This window comes from Passer montanus, unplaced genomic scaffold (genome assembly GCF_014805655.1).
Source record: "Passer montanus isolate IOZ18808 unplaced genomic scaffold, ASM1480565v1 scaffold37, whole genome shotgun sequence".
Taxonomy (NCBI): domain Eukaryota; kingdom Metazoa; phylum Chordata; class Aves; order Passeriformes; family Passeridae; genus Passer; species Passer montanus.
The window spans coordinates 932,022-953,954 of record NW_024368485.1 but is presented as its reverse complement, the minus strand read 5'-3'; the positions used below and the strand labels follow the sequence as shown (position 1 = coordinate 953,954).

Below are 21,933 nucleotides of genomic sequence, written 5' to 3'. Positions count from 1 at the left end.
AACCTGCAAAGGAGCTGCACTTCTGCGCAGCCTGGCCACTTCAGACACCACAGCTACTCCTGACACCTCATCTCACCCTGCTGGGCAGCAGCTGAGTCACATACTGCGCCTGCACTTAAAGAGTGACAGCAGCCTGAGAGCAAAGTGAAGCAGAAGAGCCTGGGAAAGAGCCCTGACAGGGGCAGATGAGGTACTCAGATACACACTTTGCTGAAGGAAGTGAGGAAAACCAAGCTCTGTCCAAGAAGGAAGAAAGTGTGCTTGAAATGGGCTATAGGAATGTGTTCTGATCCCAGTTTGACACTAGAAAAACCCTTGGTGCTAGAGGTCAAAGTTGTGAGCCTTTGTCTACTTTAAAGAACAGTGAAGATCTTTGTCCCTGTCCTCATTTCCCTCTTAAACCTTCAAATGTTTGGTTTTTGTCCCGAGCTACATGGAGAGCAGGGAAGGTGCTGAGGCAGCTCTCTGGGACAGAAGGGAGCAGCTCCCAGGGACTGCTGCTGTCACAGTGGCCATGGCCAACCTGCCCAAAACAGCAGCCTTGGGGCTCCTGCTCCTCTTTGTTTATGTTAGAGCTGTGCTGAAAAGCCCTGTCCCTAGAGGGGAGAACACCGAGGGAGTAGAAGAGGACTGGAGAAGCTGAAATCACAGAGGGAAGTCTGGCCTGCTGCAGCAATCCCTGCTGGGCCATAAATCCATCATCTCTAATTTTAACAAAATGCCTGAATCTGACAGGCATGAAACACAATATCATCTAGGCTAGCTGTGGAGCCACAAAAATGAGTTTCATTTCTCACATTCCTTGGACAACCACAAGAATAAAAGAAATACCCAAATAGGCACCTCTACCCTGTCTCAGATCACCTGAGCCTGGACACTTTGCTGCAGCCTCCTCCACTCCCTGCTCAGTCCATCAGGATGTAGAGCTGTTGTTCAGGGATGCTAAACACCTAAAAAAAATCTGCAGAAGTTGTAAATCTGCAGAAGCTCACTCCTCACTGTCTGGAGAGGCGCACGTTATTTCTTTATGAAATTCACCCCCTGCCAGCCTTGTGAAGGGCACCTTAGCCACAGTACTGTGCAATTTGGTGCTCATTTTACCCCCTGCCTCCATGCTGGCCCACAGGAATGGTACAGTGACGAGGGAGGGCTTCTACAAGCTGGAGGACACACTCCTTAGGCAGCAGCCAGAGTGAGCACTGTAGGGTCAGAGAAACCTCGTGGACAAGGATGCTGTGGGTAGGGCAAACCAAACACTTGCAGGGTGCTCAGCATGGAAAACATTGCCAGGGAAAGATGCTTTGGAAAACACGTGTGGCATTCACATTCTCTGAAAAAATTCCTTCACCCAGGGTTTTTCTCTTGGGAAGCTGAAAGGCAGCAAGAGAGGCCTCAGAGAAAAGGTAAACTATTCTTATCTCATTTGCTTCTCCTGTGTTGTGCTCATGTGAAATGTGTTTGGAGATTGTTTACCCACAGGTGATTGTTTCATCGGGTTCTGGTGTGAGTTGTTTTGACTCTTTGGCCAGCTGGGGCCAAGCTGTGCCAGGACTCTGGAGAGAGTCACAAGTTTTCATTATTATCTTTTTTAGCATTCAGTAAGTATCCTTTCTGCATTCTTTAGTATAGTATCCTATAGTATTCTTTAATATAATATAGTATCATAAAGTAATGAATTAGCCTTCTGAGAGCAGGGAGTCCTCCTGGTCATTCCTGCCTTCCTCGGGGGTGCCTGAGCATTTACAATACAAATACACATGCCTGGTGTAAGGGTCTCCATGGGGATTCATCCCACCCAAGACACCCAACTTGGTATTTCAGGTGAACACTGACATGCCTAGACACCTCCTCTGTCAGTTGAAAGGCTCAATTTACCCCTGAGAGCAATTTTGTCCATGTGGGACCACCTCAGGGTACCTCAAAATTCTGCTTGCTCACCTGAGCTGCTGTAGCATGGCTGGTTTGTGCCTGTAACCCCTGTGGGCAGTGGTGTGAGCAAGAAAGGAGGGATCTCACCCTAACAAACACATCCCTGGGAGCCAGAACCAGATCTGTGTAACTCTGCACACTCTCATGCTGTGTCTCAGTGTGGTTCATGGGGCTGAGCTCACCCTGCAAACTCAGCTGTGGACCAGCAGCAAGCACCATCCTGATGCCAGGGTCTGGCCCCAGCACAAGCCCAGCAAGAGTCCCAGCTTCCAGCACCTCCTCCCCTTTGCCCAATATGCTGAGAGGGGAGGAAGAAGACTTAGCAACAGGCTCAGCCCATCTGCTCCTTGTGCTTTGGTGCTGCAAAATTAGGGAAACATCCTCCCAGCCCCTGCCAAGAGCACAGAGCAAAGGGGAGGTAGTGAGGGATGGAACACAGGCACGTGGGTGCCAGCCCTGCTGACTGCAGAGGGGAGGCTTCCTGACCCGTGGAAGAGAAAAGGAGTCAGAGAAAAGGAGCAACATCAGAAAGTCCTCTCAGATTCCCCTGGCTGCACAAACACCAGAGCAAGAGGCAGGCACAGCCCTCCTCTGTGGCAGAACTTGTGGCTTGAGAGCAGCAGCTGGCTGAAGGGAGTGGGAGCTGCAAGGCAGGGGCTGGTCCCTGCCTCTTGTGCCAGGACACAGGGATACAGAGGAGCTTCTCTTCCTGCCATTCCCAGACACATCTGTGCCATGAATAGGTCAGGAAACCTCTTCCCAAGGAGCCCTCAGCAGCAGCATGTGCCTCTCCTCCTGGCACAGGTACCTATTGATCCCCAGCCAGGTGTGCTGACAGAAGCAAAGGTCCAAGAGCCCTGTTCCTCTGAGAGACAGCAAAGAGAGCATAAAAACAAGGCAGGAAAAGCTCCCATCCCATGCTAAGGCAGAGTGAGGAGCCAGGGCAGCACGGAGGCAGCAGGTCTGTGCAGGAGAGTGGCTCCTGGGGCAGCTCCCTGGGGCTGGACACGTCCCAGGCCTGGTTTCATCCTTCTCCAGAGGCTGCTCGGTGCTTTGTGCCACGTGTTGGTGCCTGGAAGGTGGACTGCTCTGCCCTCTCAGCCATCACTGTGCAGCACAGAACTCCTTCCAGCAGCTCAGCACTTCTGGCTTTACCCCACATCTGATCTGCTCCCCCACCCTGCCAGGACTGAGCTGTTATTAATGGACTTGAAAATCCGCCAAGAAAATCTCCCAGCCCAGATTTTGCCTGCCCTGTGCCCTTTTGCTGATTAACTCCAAAAAGCCTTCTGAGAAGCCTGCAGCTGCTGAAATGCACATCTTGCAAGAGGAAATCTGTCTTTCCTTTTTTTTTTTTCCTTTTTTTTTTTTTTAGCAGCAATTGCTTGCTTTTAGTAAATGGAAGAGTAATCTAGAAAATGCTTGACTATCAGTCCCACTCTTCCTTAGCATATCAGTTTACACTGCGCAGAAAGCTGTTATTAACTGATAATAATTCAGTTAATATCAAGTGCCTGAGATCTCACAGCACAGTTGCCAGCAAATGGGCAAAAGCAACTCTAATTTATCCATCTGGTGTAGGGAGCATAAAAAGGAAAGTTGCCTTTGCTACAAGACAGAGGAGGCTGCAAAATAAAAAGACAGAAAATGATAGAAAAAAAGAAAGAAAAAATCCTGACACTTCTGTCCACTTCTGTCCAGGTCTCACAAATGGTGAGACCATTTGTGCCTGGGCTGTAAGAAAGTGGCTGAAAGGAACACGTAACTTGGGAAAGGATGCTTAAAGGTAAAATAAAACTTGAGCATGACCAGGCATAGCCTAAAAAAAATCTTGAACCTTAAATCAGATTCTGATTAGCACTGGCTGAAGGCTGACATGACATTCTAATGTGGGGATTCTCAAATGCCCATGGCTCACCACCACTCCTGCACCAATCAATCTCTCTTTGACATGAAGCCAAGGCAAGGCCACTGGATATTTGGTATTCTGTTCCAAACTATCCCCTGGATCAGAAGGAAGCCCTGGAGGCCCTTCAATTGCACTGCTAGTGCTGTGTGCTCTGTTTTATCATCAGGCCTCACTTCCCTGCTGTGTCTGCACTTGGATTTTATTTCCTTTCCCCTTCCAGGCTTGTGGGACCACAGAGTTTATACCAGAGAGCTGTTCTGCTCCTGGCCAAAGCCAGCAGCACGGAATGCAGCTCTCTGTGTTTAGGCTGTATTGATTAAGCTACAATCTTTGTAGGAAGGGGAAAAATTTTGTTTGGTGGATGCACCTGAAGGCTCCTGGAAGGCTCTGATGGGGTCAGGGCTCGAGCACTGCAGAGAAAATTTGGAACAGTGCTACCCTTCACTCTCTACAGGACAGCAGTGACATTTCAGCCTGGTGCCCAGGGGATGAGTCCCCCACATCAGGAGGCTGCTGGGATGAAACAGGAGGGTGCTGGGAGAGGCAGTGGGGAAGGCAGCCAGAAGACAGCAGGCAGCTCTCTCAGTCCCAGCCCTCGTGTGTCCTAGATTGCCAGGATGTGTGCTCTATTTGCCATCTGTGAGAGGTGTGGCACTTGTCTTCTGTTCAGTGGGCAATTTTCCTTATCTCTTCTATGAACCACTCCTCCCCTGGGGGGACATCTGCTGATAACGGGTTATTGAATGTCACTGCATGACTGATAAGAACTGCAGCATCCCATTGGGAGATGCTCCACCCAGAGGGAGGAGCCGAACATTCCTACCTGGATATAATCTGGAGATTCTGGAACACCACCATGGCTTCTCCACTGGATTTCCCAGAGGAACAGCAGCTGCCTCTTCTTCCACTGGATCTTCAGAGGAAGACTACACCCTTCTACAGGATTCCTGCTCCAACAGAGCCACACCTGACACTGCAGGAGGGCTGCAGCCACAATTCCAACTGGACTGCTACCAACACCCTGACCAACAGGGTGTCAGGTTGTGTTCTGACTCTGTCAGTGTTGCTTTAGTTTACTGTACTGTTTATTTTATTTTTTTTATTTTCTTCCCTAGTAAAGAACTGTTATTCCTGCTCCCATATTTTTGCCTGAGAGCCCCTTAATTAAAAACTTACAGCAATTTGGAGGGAGGGGGTTTACATTTTCCATTTCAGGGGAGGCTCCTGCCATCCTTAGCACACACCTGTCTTTCAAAACTGAGACATCATACTGTGAAGGTGCTCTTACAGGACAAATGTTTTTCATTTACTGCCTCTCTATGCCTCACTCACTTTTTCTTTCAGTTTCCAGCAATCCTGACTGTTCTACCCCAAAATGACTCCCTTTACCCCCACTAGGGAACAAGTTTAATGGATATTTTTTAAAACAGGAGACCTCCACCGAGGGCTGTCTGCTCAGCCCAGGCTGTCCTGGCCCCATCCCCATCCCTCAGGCACCTCCAGTGCCTGCTCTCCAGCAGCTGGGGTACCTCCTCAAAGCCATCACTGCCCCTCACCATGGCCCAAGTGCCACTGCATTGCCTTGGATCCACCCAGATATCCACCCAAATTCTCTAGGGAGGAGTCCATGCGAAATTCATCAGAGATTATGCCATTAAAAATCAACAATGGACAAGCCCAAACCAACAGACAGACTCCTCAATCTCCCATTCTTTTTTTTTTTTTTTTTTTTTTTTTTTTTTTTTTTTTTTAGCGTCCCTTGCAGTGCAGCATTGGGCTGGAGCTTTGTCAGTGTGACTGTTCCCCTTCACTAGCTGACAAAATGCCCCAAACTTTCCTGGACCTGAAAAGACCTGCCCTTGTAAGTTATTTTCCACCACTTGTCAATAGATAGTGACAAATCTTCCTTCCCCCCAGGGCTTCTCTCACAGCTGCCAGCTGCTCTTTTTCCTGGATGAACACTGAATTTGCCCACTTAGGTACTGCTGTTCACAGGTGTGGCAGGAGTTTATCAAGTCCCATCAGGGCTGAAGGAACCTCTGGGAATTCAATTCAGCTCCTGTTCCTCACCTCTTCCCCCTCTTTCATCCCTGTTAAGAAAAGCTTTCTTTGGCAGTGGCATGGAGAACATAACATTAAATCTGAGTCTGAGGGGATGAGGTGAGCAAGAGGAAAATGGGGGCCAGAACTGTCTTTGGTGAGGCTCAAAGGTGGCACCACTGGAAAAGTTGGAAAACTGCTAATTGAAGGGTTTCTGGACACAGGGATTTCAGACTAATGCTGTAATCAAAGTTAGCATTTAATTATTTATCACAAGGGAAAGGAAAAGCCCTTTGAGGCTTCACTTTCTGTCCCCTCCACCTCTGTGTTTCCCGGGAGAATCAGTATTTGTGGTTTTTTGTTGCTCATTGCAGTGAGCTGGGAAGGTTTTCCTAGCTCCTTGCACGTGGGGATGGTCATTTGTGGAGGGTGAAAAGATGTTTGGAGTCTTGGCTGGCTAAACCCCCTCCCCTAGGCAGCAGTAACAGCACTCTCCTAATTGTTAAAGCAGCCATCTGACACCAGCTGGCTTTCCCAGAGTGGCACAAACCAGCCACCCTCTGCAAATGACTGAGCAAATCAAACAGCTTCATGTGGCTGGTCCCCAGAGAGTGACAAATCTGCCCCTCTGTGCCACCACACAGCAGCTGGAAGTTCCAAACATGTAGGTGGTTTCCACCCATGCAGAGAGAGAAGGGGAAATGCCAGTCTGCCCCTGGAGTGATTAATCCTGCAAGTAAAGCAGCATTTGCTTCAAACAGGGATGAGTTTTCTTTAATTAACAGTGATTTCCATTAAAGCTGGTGGCTCAGATCAAATCTGAGAGCTCATTCACCAGCTCCCCTGTCTCTGTGGAAGGGACCAGGTGGGAGGTTTGTGCCACTCTGAGGGACTGAAGAGGCCTCAAAGGTCTGCCAGGGGCTGGCACACGGAATATGGGATGCATAAATAGTTTCTGCATGGAATTTTAGGTGTTTGCTTGACTAAAATCTTCCTGGGAACCTCACAGCAACCACTGCAGTCTTCCCAGGCAGCTGAGGTTTGAGAATCACAAAGCTGCCAAGCCCTTCAGTCAGACCCAGCTCAGTGTTTTTGTAGAGCCCTCTGATGTCACTGATGCAGGTGAGACAAAACACATCTGGCTCAAGGAAACAGCTTTCATCCAAATCCTGTAACTGCTCTTGGATCCCAGGGGCTACACCAGGAGTGGCCATAAAACACAGAAATTAATCAGAAGTGATTGGAGCTGCAGAGGAATTGAGGGGATGGAAGGAGGTGTGTATGCATGGGGAGAAAAAAAAAGCAGTAGGAGTTGCAATAAATCAAGAAAGACCCACATTTGATGAGCAGGCACACTCCCAGGGAAGTGATTGGGAATGAATCTATGCCACTGCACATCTTCACCCTTGATCTTGCAAAAGAGAAGGAAAATGGAGCTTGGACGGAAAGGAAAAAACGCTGCCACAAAAAGCCCTACACCAGCACTTGATCACACTTTGGACTCTTGGTGAAAATATTTCCTTCTGAATTATCAAAACAAGAGCACAGAGCAGCAAGAAATAACCACAAAATGAAATGAGACTGAAGATTAGAGTGGTGTCTCTGGGAGGCAACGTTGTCATCTGGCCAAGGCACTGTAGCCCAGCACAGTGACAGAGTTTAGCCAAGGGAAAGCCTTGTCAGGGCAGAACACCTTGTTTTATTAGAAAACGTGGTCTTTGCAAGGGTATGAGGAAAAGAATGCACAAGATTTGGGGTGGAGTTTTAGATGTCTCATCTTACAGAATCCTGGGCAGGCAGAAGCTTCTCCTGCACAGTGCCAGCTCCATCTTTGCTCTCACATGTCTTCATGGGGAGGAATATCTTTGGGGCAGGAGATTGCCCTGATATCTTCCTGGATGTCTGTTTACTGGAGCATGTCTAACAAACCAATATCTGAGCGGAAAAGCATTGGATTCAACATAGAAGGAAATCAGCAGGAATTAGTGTGAGAAAGTCTTTGTATTTCTTGCCAAATAACACAAAAAGATAAAACAAAATACAAAAAAAACCCAAAACAAAACACAACAAAAAAACCAACCAACCAAACAAACAAAAAAAGCCCAAAACCAAAACAAAAAAAACCCACCAAACAAACAACAAAAAAAACCCACCCAAAAAACAAAAAGGATCAAACTTTCCTTCAGCAGCCTGTTGCTGTGCTACCTTTCTCTCATTTTGTAGTGACAAATTATATTCCAGTGTAATACACAGAATAGTAAAGTTCTTTCAAATGCTTCAGAGATGAGACAAAAAGAAGCTATATTTTGATATCTATCTCAGGCAAGTGTCACCAATTAACTTAGTCCCTTCATGACTTATTTCCCTTATCCTCACAATTTCTCAGTGAGGGTAGACTGTGCTGCTCTCCATTCCATGGGACCCCAAGGAGCACAGAGAAACAAGGGATTCTTTGCGTTTCCCATTCTGATTCTCACCAGGTTAAAGTAATGGCACAGTAGTGCTTAGAACTGCAAAAAAAAAAACCCAACAAAAAAACCCAAAACAAAACAAAAAAACCCCAAAAAACAAACAAACAAACAAACAAAAAAACCCCACCAAAACCCAAAAAGACCCAACAAAACCCCAAAAAACAAACAAACAAAAAAAACCCCCACCAAAACCCAAAAAGACTCAACAAACCCCCAAAAAACCCTGAACAAACAAGCAAAAATCTCCTCATCCCTGTAAAAAAAGAAAGAATCAGGGTCCAGTCTGCATTCTGCTGTAACAGTTCAGTGTTGAACTCCTCTGCTCTCCAAGTCAGTGACTTTATGCTGCCTTGCTTAACCAAGCCAGGTCCAAGGGCAGGGTCATGTGTGAATCCAAATACAGAATTTCAGGCCTGCCTTGGTTTCTTTGAACTGGCTGCTCTATTTCAGTGTTTCAGAAAGAGCTGGCCCTCTCAGTTCTGCTAGGAAAGGAAAGGGAATAGCTTCCCAAGGTTCCCTCCCTTTATGTAAATAAGCTGCAGCTGCAGCAGCTGATGGAAGCAGCACGATTACAACTCTATTTCATTTCAGTACATGTAATACGTGTCCCTGTTGGTTATTCAGAGTGTATATAGTGCTCTGTGCACCTGGCAGAGTAAGAGCAGAATCGATGGTTATTAGTCCCCAGATATGTGCTTAGTTCAGTCATTTGCCCAATTCTATTACCTGGGTATTTGCTTGAATGAGGAAGTGAATGGCTTTGGCTTTGTTCATTCATTCTTCATTCACTTCAAGCAAATTAAATCCTTGGTATATGCTTGCACAGGCACAATAGGTTTTAAATTAACTCATCCGAGTGAATCAGACCCAGGCCCAACACATTAATTCCATAATCAACAAAAATGGAGCAGAACTACCCCTGTACTCAGTGCTGGTGAGGCCACACCCAGAACACTGAGCTCAGTTTTGGACTTTCTTTCACTACAAGAAAGACACTGAGACACTGGAGCACGTCCAGAGAAGGGCAACAGAGCTGATGGAAGAGAACAAGTCTTAAGAGGAGTGTCTGAGGAGCTGAGCTTGTCCATCCTGGAGAAAAGGAGGCTCAGGGGAGATCCTGCAACTCTCCACAACTGCCTGGAAGGAGGCTGTAACCAGGTGGGGTCACTCTCTTCTCTCAGGAAACAAGTGACAGGATGAGTGGACACGGCCTCAGATTGTGCCAGGGGAGGTTCAGATTGGATATTAAGAAATAATTGTTCACAGGAAGCAACCCAAAGAAGCAGTGGAGGTCACCATCTTTGGAAGTGTTCAAAAATGTGTGGCTATGGCACTTGAGAAAATGGTTTGGTGGTGAACATGGTGGTGCTGGATTAACAGCTGGGACGTGATGGTCCTAGAGCTCTTTTCCAACCTTTACAATCCTATGATTCTACCCCTGGACCGCCATGTTCTATTAACTCTGGCTCTCTGGAATTCAGAACTGACAAATCACCTGGTGATCAAGAATCTTACTAGAAGAATATTCACACACATAATATATACAAATGATAAAGAAATTAATAAAATCAATCAATCATAGGCAGGAATAAAAAGCTAGTCTTATGCAGAAGGTGAGATTTGCCTTAAGACACCAATTGCATCATTACACCAAACTACATTACGAAATCTTTCCTGATTTGTACAGCTTTTACCTATACTTCCCAGAAGTTAATAAGTCTTTCCAGAAATATGTTACCATTGCATTCAAATGCAGCTTGCATTATTTATTTTAATTACATAGCCAATTTAAAAAAAAAAGTAAAGGAATGCTTAATTTCACTTGCCCACAGAGCACCTGTGAAGAGGGTGAACATTTCCATATTTATGTCTGCATTTTATTTTACCAGCTTGTCCTTGTGCTGATTCAGGAGGCTCAGACTCACTCTGGCAAGGCCACCCCTTAGGTCTCAGCAGATAGAGGGTTACAGTGGCTGCTGCTCCAAGCTGGCAGTCACTCAGCAAGAGAACTCTGGTCCCATTCCCAGCCACTCATAACAGTTCCTTTAATTAGTTTCTCCCCTTTCCCTAAGAATTGTCCAGCTCATCCAGAAAAGGCCATTTTGCTTGTGATAACCTCATGCAAATAATCTCAGCTTCCATGGCATCATTTCTCCCTCACTCCTGGGCAAAGGTCAGGGTAGGAAATACAACAGGGAAACTGTTCCCAGCACATTCCCACTGCTGGGCCTCTGAGTTTCATGGTCCATGCTGACTTCTCCTGTGCTGAGTAATTGTTTGGAGATGTCACTGCAGCCATGATCTACACTCAAGGCATGGCTTGCTGCAGACAGGATTTATTCTTTCAGAATCACCTTGCTATTATTGCAATTAAATTGTTCCTTCCCACAGTGGTAGTTGAAGATTTTCTTTGAGTGTTTCTGTAGGCAATCTTAGCATGACAAAAGGACATTCATTCAAGAGCTGCATGTTTCCATCAGACTTTAATCTCCTGAAAACAAAATTTCAAAGCATGTTTCCAGCAGAGCTCTCTTTAACCAGGGAGTTGCTAGGGGAAATAAAAGGCCTCCACAGGTAAGTCAGGAGTTATTCACAGGACCTGACATTCACTTCTGTACCGCAAAGTGTTTGACTCTCTGAGTCACATAAAGTATTTTTGATTAGAAAAATACATTAAGGGAAAAGAAAAAACAAACTCCAAAATGAAAATAAAGTAAAATGCAAAGAGAATCCCCAGGGGAACTGAAATCACAGCCTCTCTCACAACTAGTCTCAGCTCAGAGCTAGCCTTGCTCCACTCCTTTCCCCAGCTTGTTGCCACTGCAACAAGTGAGAATCTCTTCCTCCTCTCCCATGGTGCTGGCTCTGCCACCTGAACTCAATTTCTCTGTGACCACAGGCAGTGAAAGTAAAGCCACAGAACCATGCAGGGGTTGAGGGAAGAACATTCCCTTCCCTACCTGGCAGCTGTGAGGTCTCTGATGGGAAACTGCCCTCCAAAGTGCCCTCCACTTGTTCCCCCCTTCTCTCTCTCTCCAGGGCCCAACTCAACTCCCTTAGCCAGGAACTGAGCTCAGCTGACTCCAAGAAGCTTCCCAGCTGAAAAAAAAAGTGTTACTTGTAGAGGTCTTTAATAATGCTCCTCCAAGTCCATCTCCCTGTGTTCCTTACATCCTTTAATGATATTCTTCCAAGTCCATCTCCCTGTGTTCCTTACATCCTTTAATGATGCTCCTCCAAGTCCATCTCCCTGTGTTCCTTACATCCTTTAATGATATTCTTCCAAGTCCATCTCCCTGTGTTCCTTACATCCTTTAATGATGCTCCTCCAAGTCCATCTCCCTGTGTTCCTTACATCCTTTAATGATTCTCTTCCACCTCCCTGTGTTCCTTACATGTTCAGTCCTGATAATGAATTTATGCCCTTGTACCTCATGACCTTTTTCTTTCTTTGTTAATATTAAAAGGCCACTTTTTTGTGGATATTTTCTAACATGATGATGGCCATATTCTTAGTGTCTGAAAGAAATAATGCAGCGTTCCCACAGCAAGTTCTTCTGCAGGAGCAGCCAGCACCCTGAGCCACCTGCCAGGCTCCTCATCCAGAGGCCAGGCACCCATCCCTTGTCCCAGGGACACCTTGATGGCAGGGAACAGCCACAGCCTGCCAGGGCTGCACTGCCTGCCTCCTCCTTTTCTTGGGAAAGGGGAATTTCCCAGCAATGTCTCCTGGCTCTCTGTGCTGGTTATGGGATGGAGTAAGACCCACACTTGTTGCAGAGCTGCTCTGACAGGGACCTTTCTATCTGTTTTCCCTACTTGAGTAAATCAAGTAACAAAGGAGTCTTAACCTTTCCCAGCAGGACAAAGGTGACCAAGGCTCCAGTGTCACAGCCAGTTCTTTGCTGCTTTCTGAATGTATGAGCTCTTCCTTGGAAGTCTGACACAGCTCTATAAAACAGAGGAATTGGTGCTATACTTCCATAGCACAAGAAGTTAACTAATGTTTACAAGGTGAGACTAAATGTGATATATGTTTAAATTTGATTAATAGACCTTCCCATAACACTTCACATTGCTATTTACTAGCATTATTTTTCCTGGGCTATTTTCAGCAGCATTTTCCCATATGTAACTTGAATTTATTGTCCCTTCTCCTATTTAAATTATTCCTACAGAAAAGGCTGAGAGCTTAATAAGAAATCTGAATGGTACCAGTGTATTTTATCTCAGCTGGCAGATCTGACACCTCTGAATTAGTGCAGTGCTTTGTATTACATTCTGCTAGTGAGGGCTGTGAGTTCTTGTCAGATCCCATAAAGCAAACAAGGTGGATCCTTGAATGGAAACCTCAGAAGAACACCCACATGCCACGTGAAGTAATATTTCACCTTCTGAATCATCACTTTTGCCCCTGAGTCATTTCTACAGCAGGAGTTCAGCTAGGTGGGTGAGGTTATTTGCTGAGAATTATTGTAGTTACTACAATTCAAAATACATTCAGAGGGAGTCCTTACCACCTGTGGTCATTAAAGAGCTCAGAATTATTACCCCACAAAGAACAAAACAATGTATATAGGTATTTTTCACAGGCAGTACTTTATCTTAAAAAATCCTGCCAGCAATTTCTCTTGGATTCAGTAATTTTGTCTTTTTGTCTGCCTGCAACAATACCAAACCTACAAGGTTTTAATTTTTCCCAGGCACTTGGGAATAACCAAACGCTGACCCATGCAGCAGCCTGCGGGAATTTCTGGAGAATGTGGAAGGGAGCTGCAGGTGCTTGACACCCCTCTGAGTCTGGCCCCAGAGGAGTGTGAGCTCTGGGAGCAGCTGAGCCCTGCAGAACCCTCTGAGCTCCTTCTGCCCCTCTGAGGGCAGTGAAGACCAGGAGAACGTGCCTTCGGAAGGAAATCCACCCTGGCACACCTGAAGGGGTGCTGATGCACCCGGTGCTCAGGCTCTGCACACACCCCTGGCATTTCCAGGGTTTGAAGATGTGATGCATTCTGAAAATGGGCTGGCTCCTTGGGGCCCCTGCTCCTAGCACAGAGGTGTGCCTGAGCTGCCAAATTACAACATGTACAATTTCATGTCTGGATCTCAAAAATGCCCACCTGACACCCTTTTGCACCTGGAATCTGGGTTTAAGCATCATTATTTTTCCACAGTATTAGCTCAAATCCTAGTTGCCTAGTCCTAGTTGCCTCTGTTGCTTTGTGAAATTAATGCAAAATTCAGCCACAAATATTAATTTTTATTGCTTTAGAACAAAAAATGGTTACCTTCTCCAAGTGTTTCTATGAGCCCTAAGAGACATGTTGTCCCTGGTCCATTCAGGGGGAAGAATTACATTTTCCTGTACAGAGCCATTTATAATTTATTTTTAATATGTGTGTGTGGCATGGTTTTGTCTAGAGATCTTGCTACTGCAGCTCATGTAATTTAATATTTCAGGAAGATTAGGATAAAAAATGGCTTGTAGAAACTCTATGACAGCTTCATTACTTAGCTCTCTTTGTAACCATGAAAGTTAACCCAGGCTTCTTGTTTCCCTCCTGTAGGTACAATGGATTTTCTGCTTTGTTTTGTTTTTGATTCCGTTAGGGATCCTCCCTTATTGACTTGTGACTTCCCTCAGTGACAGCTACGTGACCTTTTTGACATCTGAGAGTGTATCAGCCTAGATGTAAAATGTAAAATATTGCTTCAGTAAAAATGGGTGATCAAAACCACGCTGGGAACAGTGACTGCTTATTTATCACATTTTCCCTGAAGAGCCTCAAAGTGTTATCAGTGAAAAGCCTGAGAAAGCTGTGTTGTCAAAAAACTTGTGAGACTGAGAAAACATAATTGCTTCATTATGTAAGAGCGCTTTGTTGTAGCTTCTGTTGCCTTGCTGTCTAACAGAGACAATGCTCGTGGTTTTAGCTTCTCAGCTCAGCTTTGGCACTAGGAATTGCTCACCAAAATATTTTTATTTACTTTTGCACCCATCTGACTGGAATGGTGTTGTCAGATGAATGCTTGATGTCACACCAAGGGGTTTAAAAGTAACCAAGCCCGAACCAGAGATCTCCATGTTCTCAGAAGACCAATTTAATATTTTGTGATAGTACAATATATTAAAGAATATTATACTAAAGAATACAGAAAGAATACTTACAGAATGTTAGAAAGATAATAATGAAACTTGTGACTCTCTCCAGAGTCCTGACACAGCTTGGCCCTGACTGGCCAAAGAGACAAAACAATTCACATGAAACCAATGAAACAATCACCTGAAACAATCTCCAGACACATTCCAAAGGAGCAAAACACAGAAGCAGCAATGAGATAAAATTGTTTTCCTTTTTCTCTGAGGCTTCTCAGCTTCCCAGGAGAAGAATCCTGGGCAAAGGGATTTTTCAGAAAATATGACTGTGACAAGGGATAGCAGCTTTTCATCCCCGTGATTACATCCAAACAACACGCCTTACAGCAAAACATGGTCTTGGGATTGGCATAAAGGAAATTTAGGTATATCTTGCAGTTTTATGCCAAAATTAGATCCATACTGACCTAAACTGTTTGGGAACTATTACTAGCCTGTATCCTGTCCATGTACTTAGAATGAGGCACCCAAATCTCAACGGTTCCCTAGAAATTAATCGGATAATAATAATGTTTTGACTTCTAGAGATCTGTTTGTCCCAAGCTGAGAAAAAGAAGTTGCCAGCTCACATCTCTCCATGAGTCTGGAACGGAAAATAACAAGGATGATGGCTCGCCATCTGTTCAGCCACTGATATGGAGAGGTTGGAGGATCTCAGTCCAGTTCTTAGCAGATGTCTATCGGCAGCATCCCTGCCCACTGAGGGGCTGCTCCCCCGTGTGCACTCAGCTGAGAGGAGAAGCAACACAACACCAGCCCTGCCTACACTTTGCTGTTGGACAGGCACATCCAAGTCCCTCCTTGGAGGGGCAAATTCCATTTCAAAGTGCCTGAACCCCCATGTCCTGCTGGCACAAGGAAGAGCATTACTGTAGTTCGGATCCAACTGGAGCCACACAGCAGATTGCTCCAGGCTCCCACTGGTGTGTGTCACACCCCTTTAATTATCCCTATGACAAGGCACTAACAGGGAAAGCTCTCTAAATTATTCCCATTCCAACAAGCTATTAGCACCACAACTGAGAATTTTTCTGCTGGATGCATTCTCTCACTCCAGTTACACGTTCCTTTGCTGCATCTGTAAGCTGTATCAACATTTGAAACGTTTCAATTTCACTTCAGAAAGACAGTGCACCTGCAAATCTCAGATCATAGAGGGGTCTGCATTCAGAGCTTCACCAGTCTGCTGTCTACAGCAAACTGGAAAAAAGGCTGTTAATTTAAAACTACACCACAGGATATGCCTTCCAGATGAGTTACTTCATGTTTGAATGAGCACTTGCTTTTCTCACCTACAAGGTTTTGATTGCCACTAATCTTGCTGGATGTAGAGTCCTGGATCAAACTTCAGCACAGACTTTATGCAGTCTAAAAGGCTTTGGAGGAAAGTTCTGTGCTGGGAGGTGTGCTCACAGACACAGATATTTTTCCCTGGACTGATTTAACGGGCAGATGAAGCTTCTAGCTTCAGTCTTCCAGCCTTCAGAGGCCTCTGCAGAGGTCCCTGGGGAACCTGCTCCTGTTCTTGCTCAAAATACTGTGATGGGAGCTGGCTTTACCCTCCCTTGTCACATATTACAGCCAGCCTAGAGGTGTGTGCAGTGGGGAAATGGCTCGTCTTTGGCCAAGGGATGGTGAGGGAAAAACAGAAAAAATTGAAAATAGAAAAATAGAAAAAATTCTGAACAGAGAGACAGCTCATATATGACCAGGAAGCTGTGGAAAGAGATAAGATGGAGAATGAATGGGAACCACTGCTGTCCTTAAGTTACACAGACTGGCTGGGGAGCACAAGCAGCTCCTCTTCTTTGAGCACCCCATGGGCATCACTAACAGCAGACACGTCTCAGGATCTACAAAATCTACCCTTTTCTTTCCCTCAGATACAAACCTGGATTCTGTTAGTCTTGGGAAATGCACTGAGAAAAACTGGAAGTTCACGAGTCACTGGCAGCTCATGGCTGGAGACACATCCTGAAGAATCACTATTGATTTTCTGTGCTCTCAGACTCACCCCTAGGCAGAATTTCTTGGCCACTACCCAGGGACAGGATGCTGAGCCAGATGGACCTTTACTCTGAGCAAATGTGGCCTTTCTGGTGTTCCCATGTAAAGTATGACAAACTGGTACTTGCAAAAAGCAGTAAAATTTTTAATTTACTGCTGACAAAAACATCAGTTTAATATCCATTATATCTCCACCATTAAAAGTCCTGGTACATGCTTCTTGTTTTGTAGTGAAAACCCCACTCAATAAAACCAAAAATACTCAGGCTATTTACTAGCTCCTTCAAGAGATGTTGCTTCTAAATTTTCTGATTCTCTTCTAGTTTTGACATTAAAGCCACAAGGAAGGATAAACTGATATTGCAATGAAGAGCCATCAGAAGAACAGTTCCTGCAAACCTCTGCGAAAAGTTTGGAGAACAGCCTGGTCAGCTGCTTTCCTTGCACACTGTACAATCTTATTGGGAACATGGGTAGTTTGTCTTCCTCTGAGAACTCCATGAGGGCATCAAACCACAGAGGAGTATGTCTACAATGGTTGAACAATACTGGCAGACTCTTTTTTCCTAGAACAGACCTGTTACTTTAAAATTAAAAGCTGCCACTTTTAATTTACAATTAAAAGCTGCCACTTGAACACTGGTAGTTTCAATCTTGATGACATCTTTTGCACGATTTTTGTATATTTTTTAAGTTACCTTTTTTTTGAGGAAAACCATCCACAGTTACGTCTTCATTATTGCTTTGAAAGGAAATCAGTAATGAATGACACGTACCTCGCAAGGGTAACTACCCAAGTTCAGAGCAGATGAAGAATTCCTGGCTTGGCAAGGTGATGCCTTGTGGGATTCACATTCTCTGAGCCTGAGAGAAGCAGAGAAGAGAATGATCAAAACAATTCTTATCTTATTTGCTGCTCCTGTGTTTGTGCACAAGTGGAATGCATTGTGGAAGGTGGTTTACCTGAAGGGAATTGGTAACTGGGTTCTGGTGTGAGTGTTTTGTTTTCTTGACCAATCTCTGCAAGCTGTGTCCTGACGGTCTGTCAGGACACAGCCACGAGATTTTGTTCACTTGAGTTCTTGTTCACTTTCGGTTCAGATCTAGTGTAATATAGTATAGGATAATATAGTGTAATAAAGTAATTAATTAGCCTTCTGAATCAATGGAGTCAGATGCATCATTCTCCCCAGATGCTGGGGTTGCCTGCTTCTCCAGTAATGGCGCAGGATGACACAAGGCAGACAGCAGGCTGCCCACTGCAAGGAACTTTAAAATTATGTCCTCCCTCTCATCTCTGGGTCCTTGATTTCATAAGCAGGTGGGACAATGTCAGAACCCAGGACATCCCTCTGGGTGCCCTGGATGGCTTGTGCCCCTGGCAGGGGCTTGGAGACCCTGGCAGGAAGCCAAAGACACTTGGGAATTCAATCTTAACCCATGCAGCAAATTACCAACTCTGTATGAAGAATTACAATCCACAAAAGTTAAAGTAGCATAATAGTAGTTGTCACCATGGCACAGGATGACACAAGGCAGACAGCAGGCTGCCCACTGCAAGGAACTTTAAAATTATGTCCTCCCTCTCATCTCTGGGTCCTTGATTTCATAAGCAGGTGGGACAATGTCAGAACCCAGGACATCCCTCTGGGTGCCCTGGATGGCTTGTGCCCCTGGCAGGGGCTTGGAGACCCTGGCAGGAAGCCAAAGACACTTGGGAATTCAATCTTAACCCATGCAGCAAATTACCAACTCTGTATGAAGAATTACAATCCACAAAAGTTAAAGTAGCATAATAGTAGTTGTCACCAGGTGAAAAATGGAGTTTTGGGGATGTTATTATAGGGGGTCTAGGAGGCAAATGGAGGGACATGGGCATTGTCCTGTCCTTCTTCCTTCTTCTTCCTAGCCTCCATCTTCTGGCTGACGGTGGCACATTTAGATTGGCCTAAAGTAGAAGTAGACAGTCTAACATAGGTGATAGGTATTGGAAAATAATGATAAATAAAGTAATGTAACTCATAGTATAAAATGTAGACACCAGCCCAGGGGCAGGCAGTGTGCCTTTGACAGACCTGCAGAGCAAACCTCTACAGGTCTGAGAGAAAATACTTTAGATAACAGATAATAAACAACATTGTGAACATGAGCCAAAGAGTTCTGACTCTTTCTTCAGCCACTGGGCTGGGAAAAAAGGACTCTCAGGTCACCACAAAAGCAGAAAACCCGAGAAGACAACATTAAATTTCAGCTTCAGCACTGGCACTTGCTACAATGAGCACAAAGGCTGTGAGGCACTGAGCTCCACTGGTGGCTGTGACCAAATGGATCTTCTGTGGTGACACTGAGGACAAGCCCAGAAGGAAGTTTGTTTTGTCAGTAACAGCAGTGGTTGGGTGTCAAAACCTTGGGGCTGGCCCTCAGCTCCATGCAATGCACCAGTGCTCTGCCTTGCAGCTGAAAATGCATCACTGAAATCACATTTCTTGTGCTGAATGATTCAACAGCTGCTGGTCCCTTGGCCTTAGATCAGCTGGTGACAAATCCAGGCTGGAGGTCCCTGAGTGAGCTGTTGGAGCTGTGTGCTGGGAGTGCTCAGAGAACACCTTATCTGAAGGATAAATGACAAATTTGTTTGTGCTTGTGTATACAGATCCTTTAAGAAGAACTGGTTGCATGACCTTTGATTGAAAGGTCTCCTTACATTTGATGTCTTACAACTTGGACACTTTTCAGTGACATGGACCCATTCTTCCTATGCTGGCCAAGTTTGGAGGAGTTTTGAAAGCTTGTCCAAAATGGATGGCTGTTAAAAATATATACATTTAGTCCAGATTACTGGACCTTTCCTTTGCCTCTTAAAAGTTCTTACACATGCCTGTGACCTCTTCAAAAGAATACTGGATTTATTGCAGTAGGAGCAAACTCATCATTAGCTCCAAAGAGAATAACATTTCATTGCCCAAGTAACATGTATTGTTTTATAACACTGCAGTTTTGCTTTCCTTAACAAAGATGCAGGTACTGAATTATTGAATTCAGCTCTGCTTTTTTCACCTAAACACAAACACTCCTCAAGTATTTCCTCAGGACTGTGCAGTAGAGTTCATTCATGAAAAACAAAATGTAAAGCTTTTTACAGGGTTGCATCTTGGAGGAGGCTTTTGTAAAGATACTTTTAGAGAAGCATTCGATTTTCTAACTCCAAAATATAAGCTAATAATGATAATTTTTAAAATTAAAACCCGGTTGATAATGTTAAAAATTAACCATTGCCACACTTTTCCAAAACAATTCTTGATAACAAGAAAATGCCACAAAGCAGTTTTCTTATTGAAGCCATTCAATTTCTTCTTTGCTTTAAACACAGACTCATTTTAAAGTTTTATCCTGCTTCTGTGTAAGGTCCTCCCCACAGAAAGTCAAATCATTTCCCAAGTTTACCCAGGTGAAGTTTTGAGCAGAGCTTTTTTCCCCTTCCATTAGGAGAGCAAACCTGATGCTGCAAAAGCAAGCATAATCCTCTCTGCATTAGTAGTAACTGCACTTTAGAGTACTTGTAAAAACACATTCTGCTAGCCAGGCAGCCACATTAGAAACAGCTGTGGGTCATGCCAAGTACTGCTAGAGAGATTAATTTATCTTCTCTTGTAAAATTTCTCAGAAGAGAATTGCAACCCCCAATTTAAAAAAAAAAGCACTTTTGGTTTTGGGGACTGAGCCAATTAATATTTAAAAAGCAGATGGGTCTCAGCTTGGTCCTTGCAATGTAACTTGGATGTACTGTGTTGAGCAAATGCCTAATAACTTTGTGGGTGTTTGCTTAGAAATGGCATTTAGTTTAAACACTGGTTCAGTATCTGTACTTTAAAGGGTCAAGTGGAGCTGCTGAATTTGAAAGAGAAGGAAATTCAAATGCTTCCCTTGGTCATTTAGAAAAGGTGGAACTTTGAGTAAGACTAGGGCAGTAAATAAAACTCAGGAACGTGGCAGAGACAGCACAGCTTGTGCACTGATGCAAACAAAGAGGCACCTGATGTGCAAAGGATTGCTCACATTTCTGAGTCATGTTAGAATGAGACCTGAATCAGTTGGGTTGGAAAAACCCCCAAAGTCAAGTCCAGCCTACGAGCAAACACCACCTGGTCAGCCAGACCATGGCCCCGAGTCCTTTCCTTGAAGGCTCCAGGGACAGTGGCTGCACCACCTGTGCTGCTGGGGAAATCCTCTCCTGAACTGCCACCCTGTGAAGTTCACCTTGTGCCATTAATTAATGAATTAACTCATTAAAGAATTAATCTGCCCTAGAGGAGGCTCCTGGATGGAGAGGTGATTCAGATTCAGCCTTTAGGTGCACATAGCCATGATCCAGAGATACAACCCAGTCTCAAACCTAGTTTAGATCACAGGGGAAAACCCTTCAATTGTTTCAGGGCATCCGAGTGAGAAAACCAAACCCCTGGCAGTGAAGCAGCTCTGCTCAGAGTGGGTCAATACCCAGAGACCTGGCACACAGACCCTGGTGTTCCTTGCAGTGAGCCTCCTTTACACTGCCCAGGGACTTCTGGCTGAGTACAGATTTCAGAACACCACTTTGTGTAAAAAGAAATGGGAGGATAGTTTCCATCTTGATACAAACACCAGCTGCAAGCCAGTTTTCACCCTCACTGAGAGATTCAGTGGTGATGCTGCAGCTCCCCTTTGCTCATGACAATGCTGTGGAAATCACTGGCCTCACCTTCTCCACACTGCCTGAGCAATACAATAAACACAAAATGTTTTGACAGCATCTCCTCTGAACTCTGGAAACAGAGTTTGCTGGAAACACCTTAAAAAGCAAATCGGAATTCTGAGTTTACAGAAGGGATTCTTACTCAGTTTATCTGTCCTACGTGCTTTTGTAAATCTTATCTTTACTAATGAAGCAGCAAGCACAGGGGAGCGAGCTGGGTTTTGTCCTGTCTCTGGCACTACCAGCAGAACTGTCAGCTCAGCACTATTTGTAGCTTTTCTCTTGCTTGGCTGATGTGAGAGACAGAGCACATTTCTCAGGCAGAGGATGAGCCTGTGGGTCAGAGTCTCTGCTGCAATACAGACCCAGGGATTTCAAAGCCAATGTTGTGGCACAGTCATGCTTCAAAAGTAATGGTGAGCTTCTATAGCCTTCCTACGCAGTGCTTTTCAGAGTAAGTCCTCAATTTTTCAATCTTAAAAGACAAATGCCAGGGCTATGGAGCCAAATTTCTCACTAATGTAGTTTGGATCAGTGTACATATATACTACAGGAGATCAATCTCTTTTTAAAGAGTCCTGCTGATTTTTGTCTATTATTTTCTTTTAGACTTCTTACAGAATTATTTTTAGTTAGCATTTAAACAGAGGAAAACTGTTTCTCCTGCTCTCTGGAGGAAACCCCAGCCTGA

General features: G+C 44.9%; 1 long non-coding RNA gene across 1 annotated transcript in view; it reads right to left on the bottom strand.

The window, feature by feature from the left end:
• Positions 1–21,933, bottom strand: part of LOC120506011 — a 50,284-nt gene that overhangs the window by 11,824 nt on the left and 16,527 nt on the right. The window contains exon 2 of the long non-coding RNA XR_005628397.1: positions 17,287–17,374. This is a non-coding gene — a long non-coding RNA (uncharacterized LOC120506011). The remainder of the gene's footprint in view (positions 1–17,286; positions 17,375–21,933) is intronic.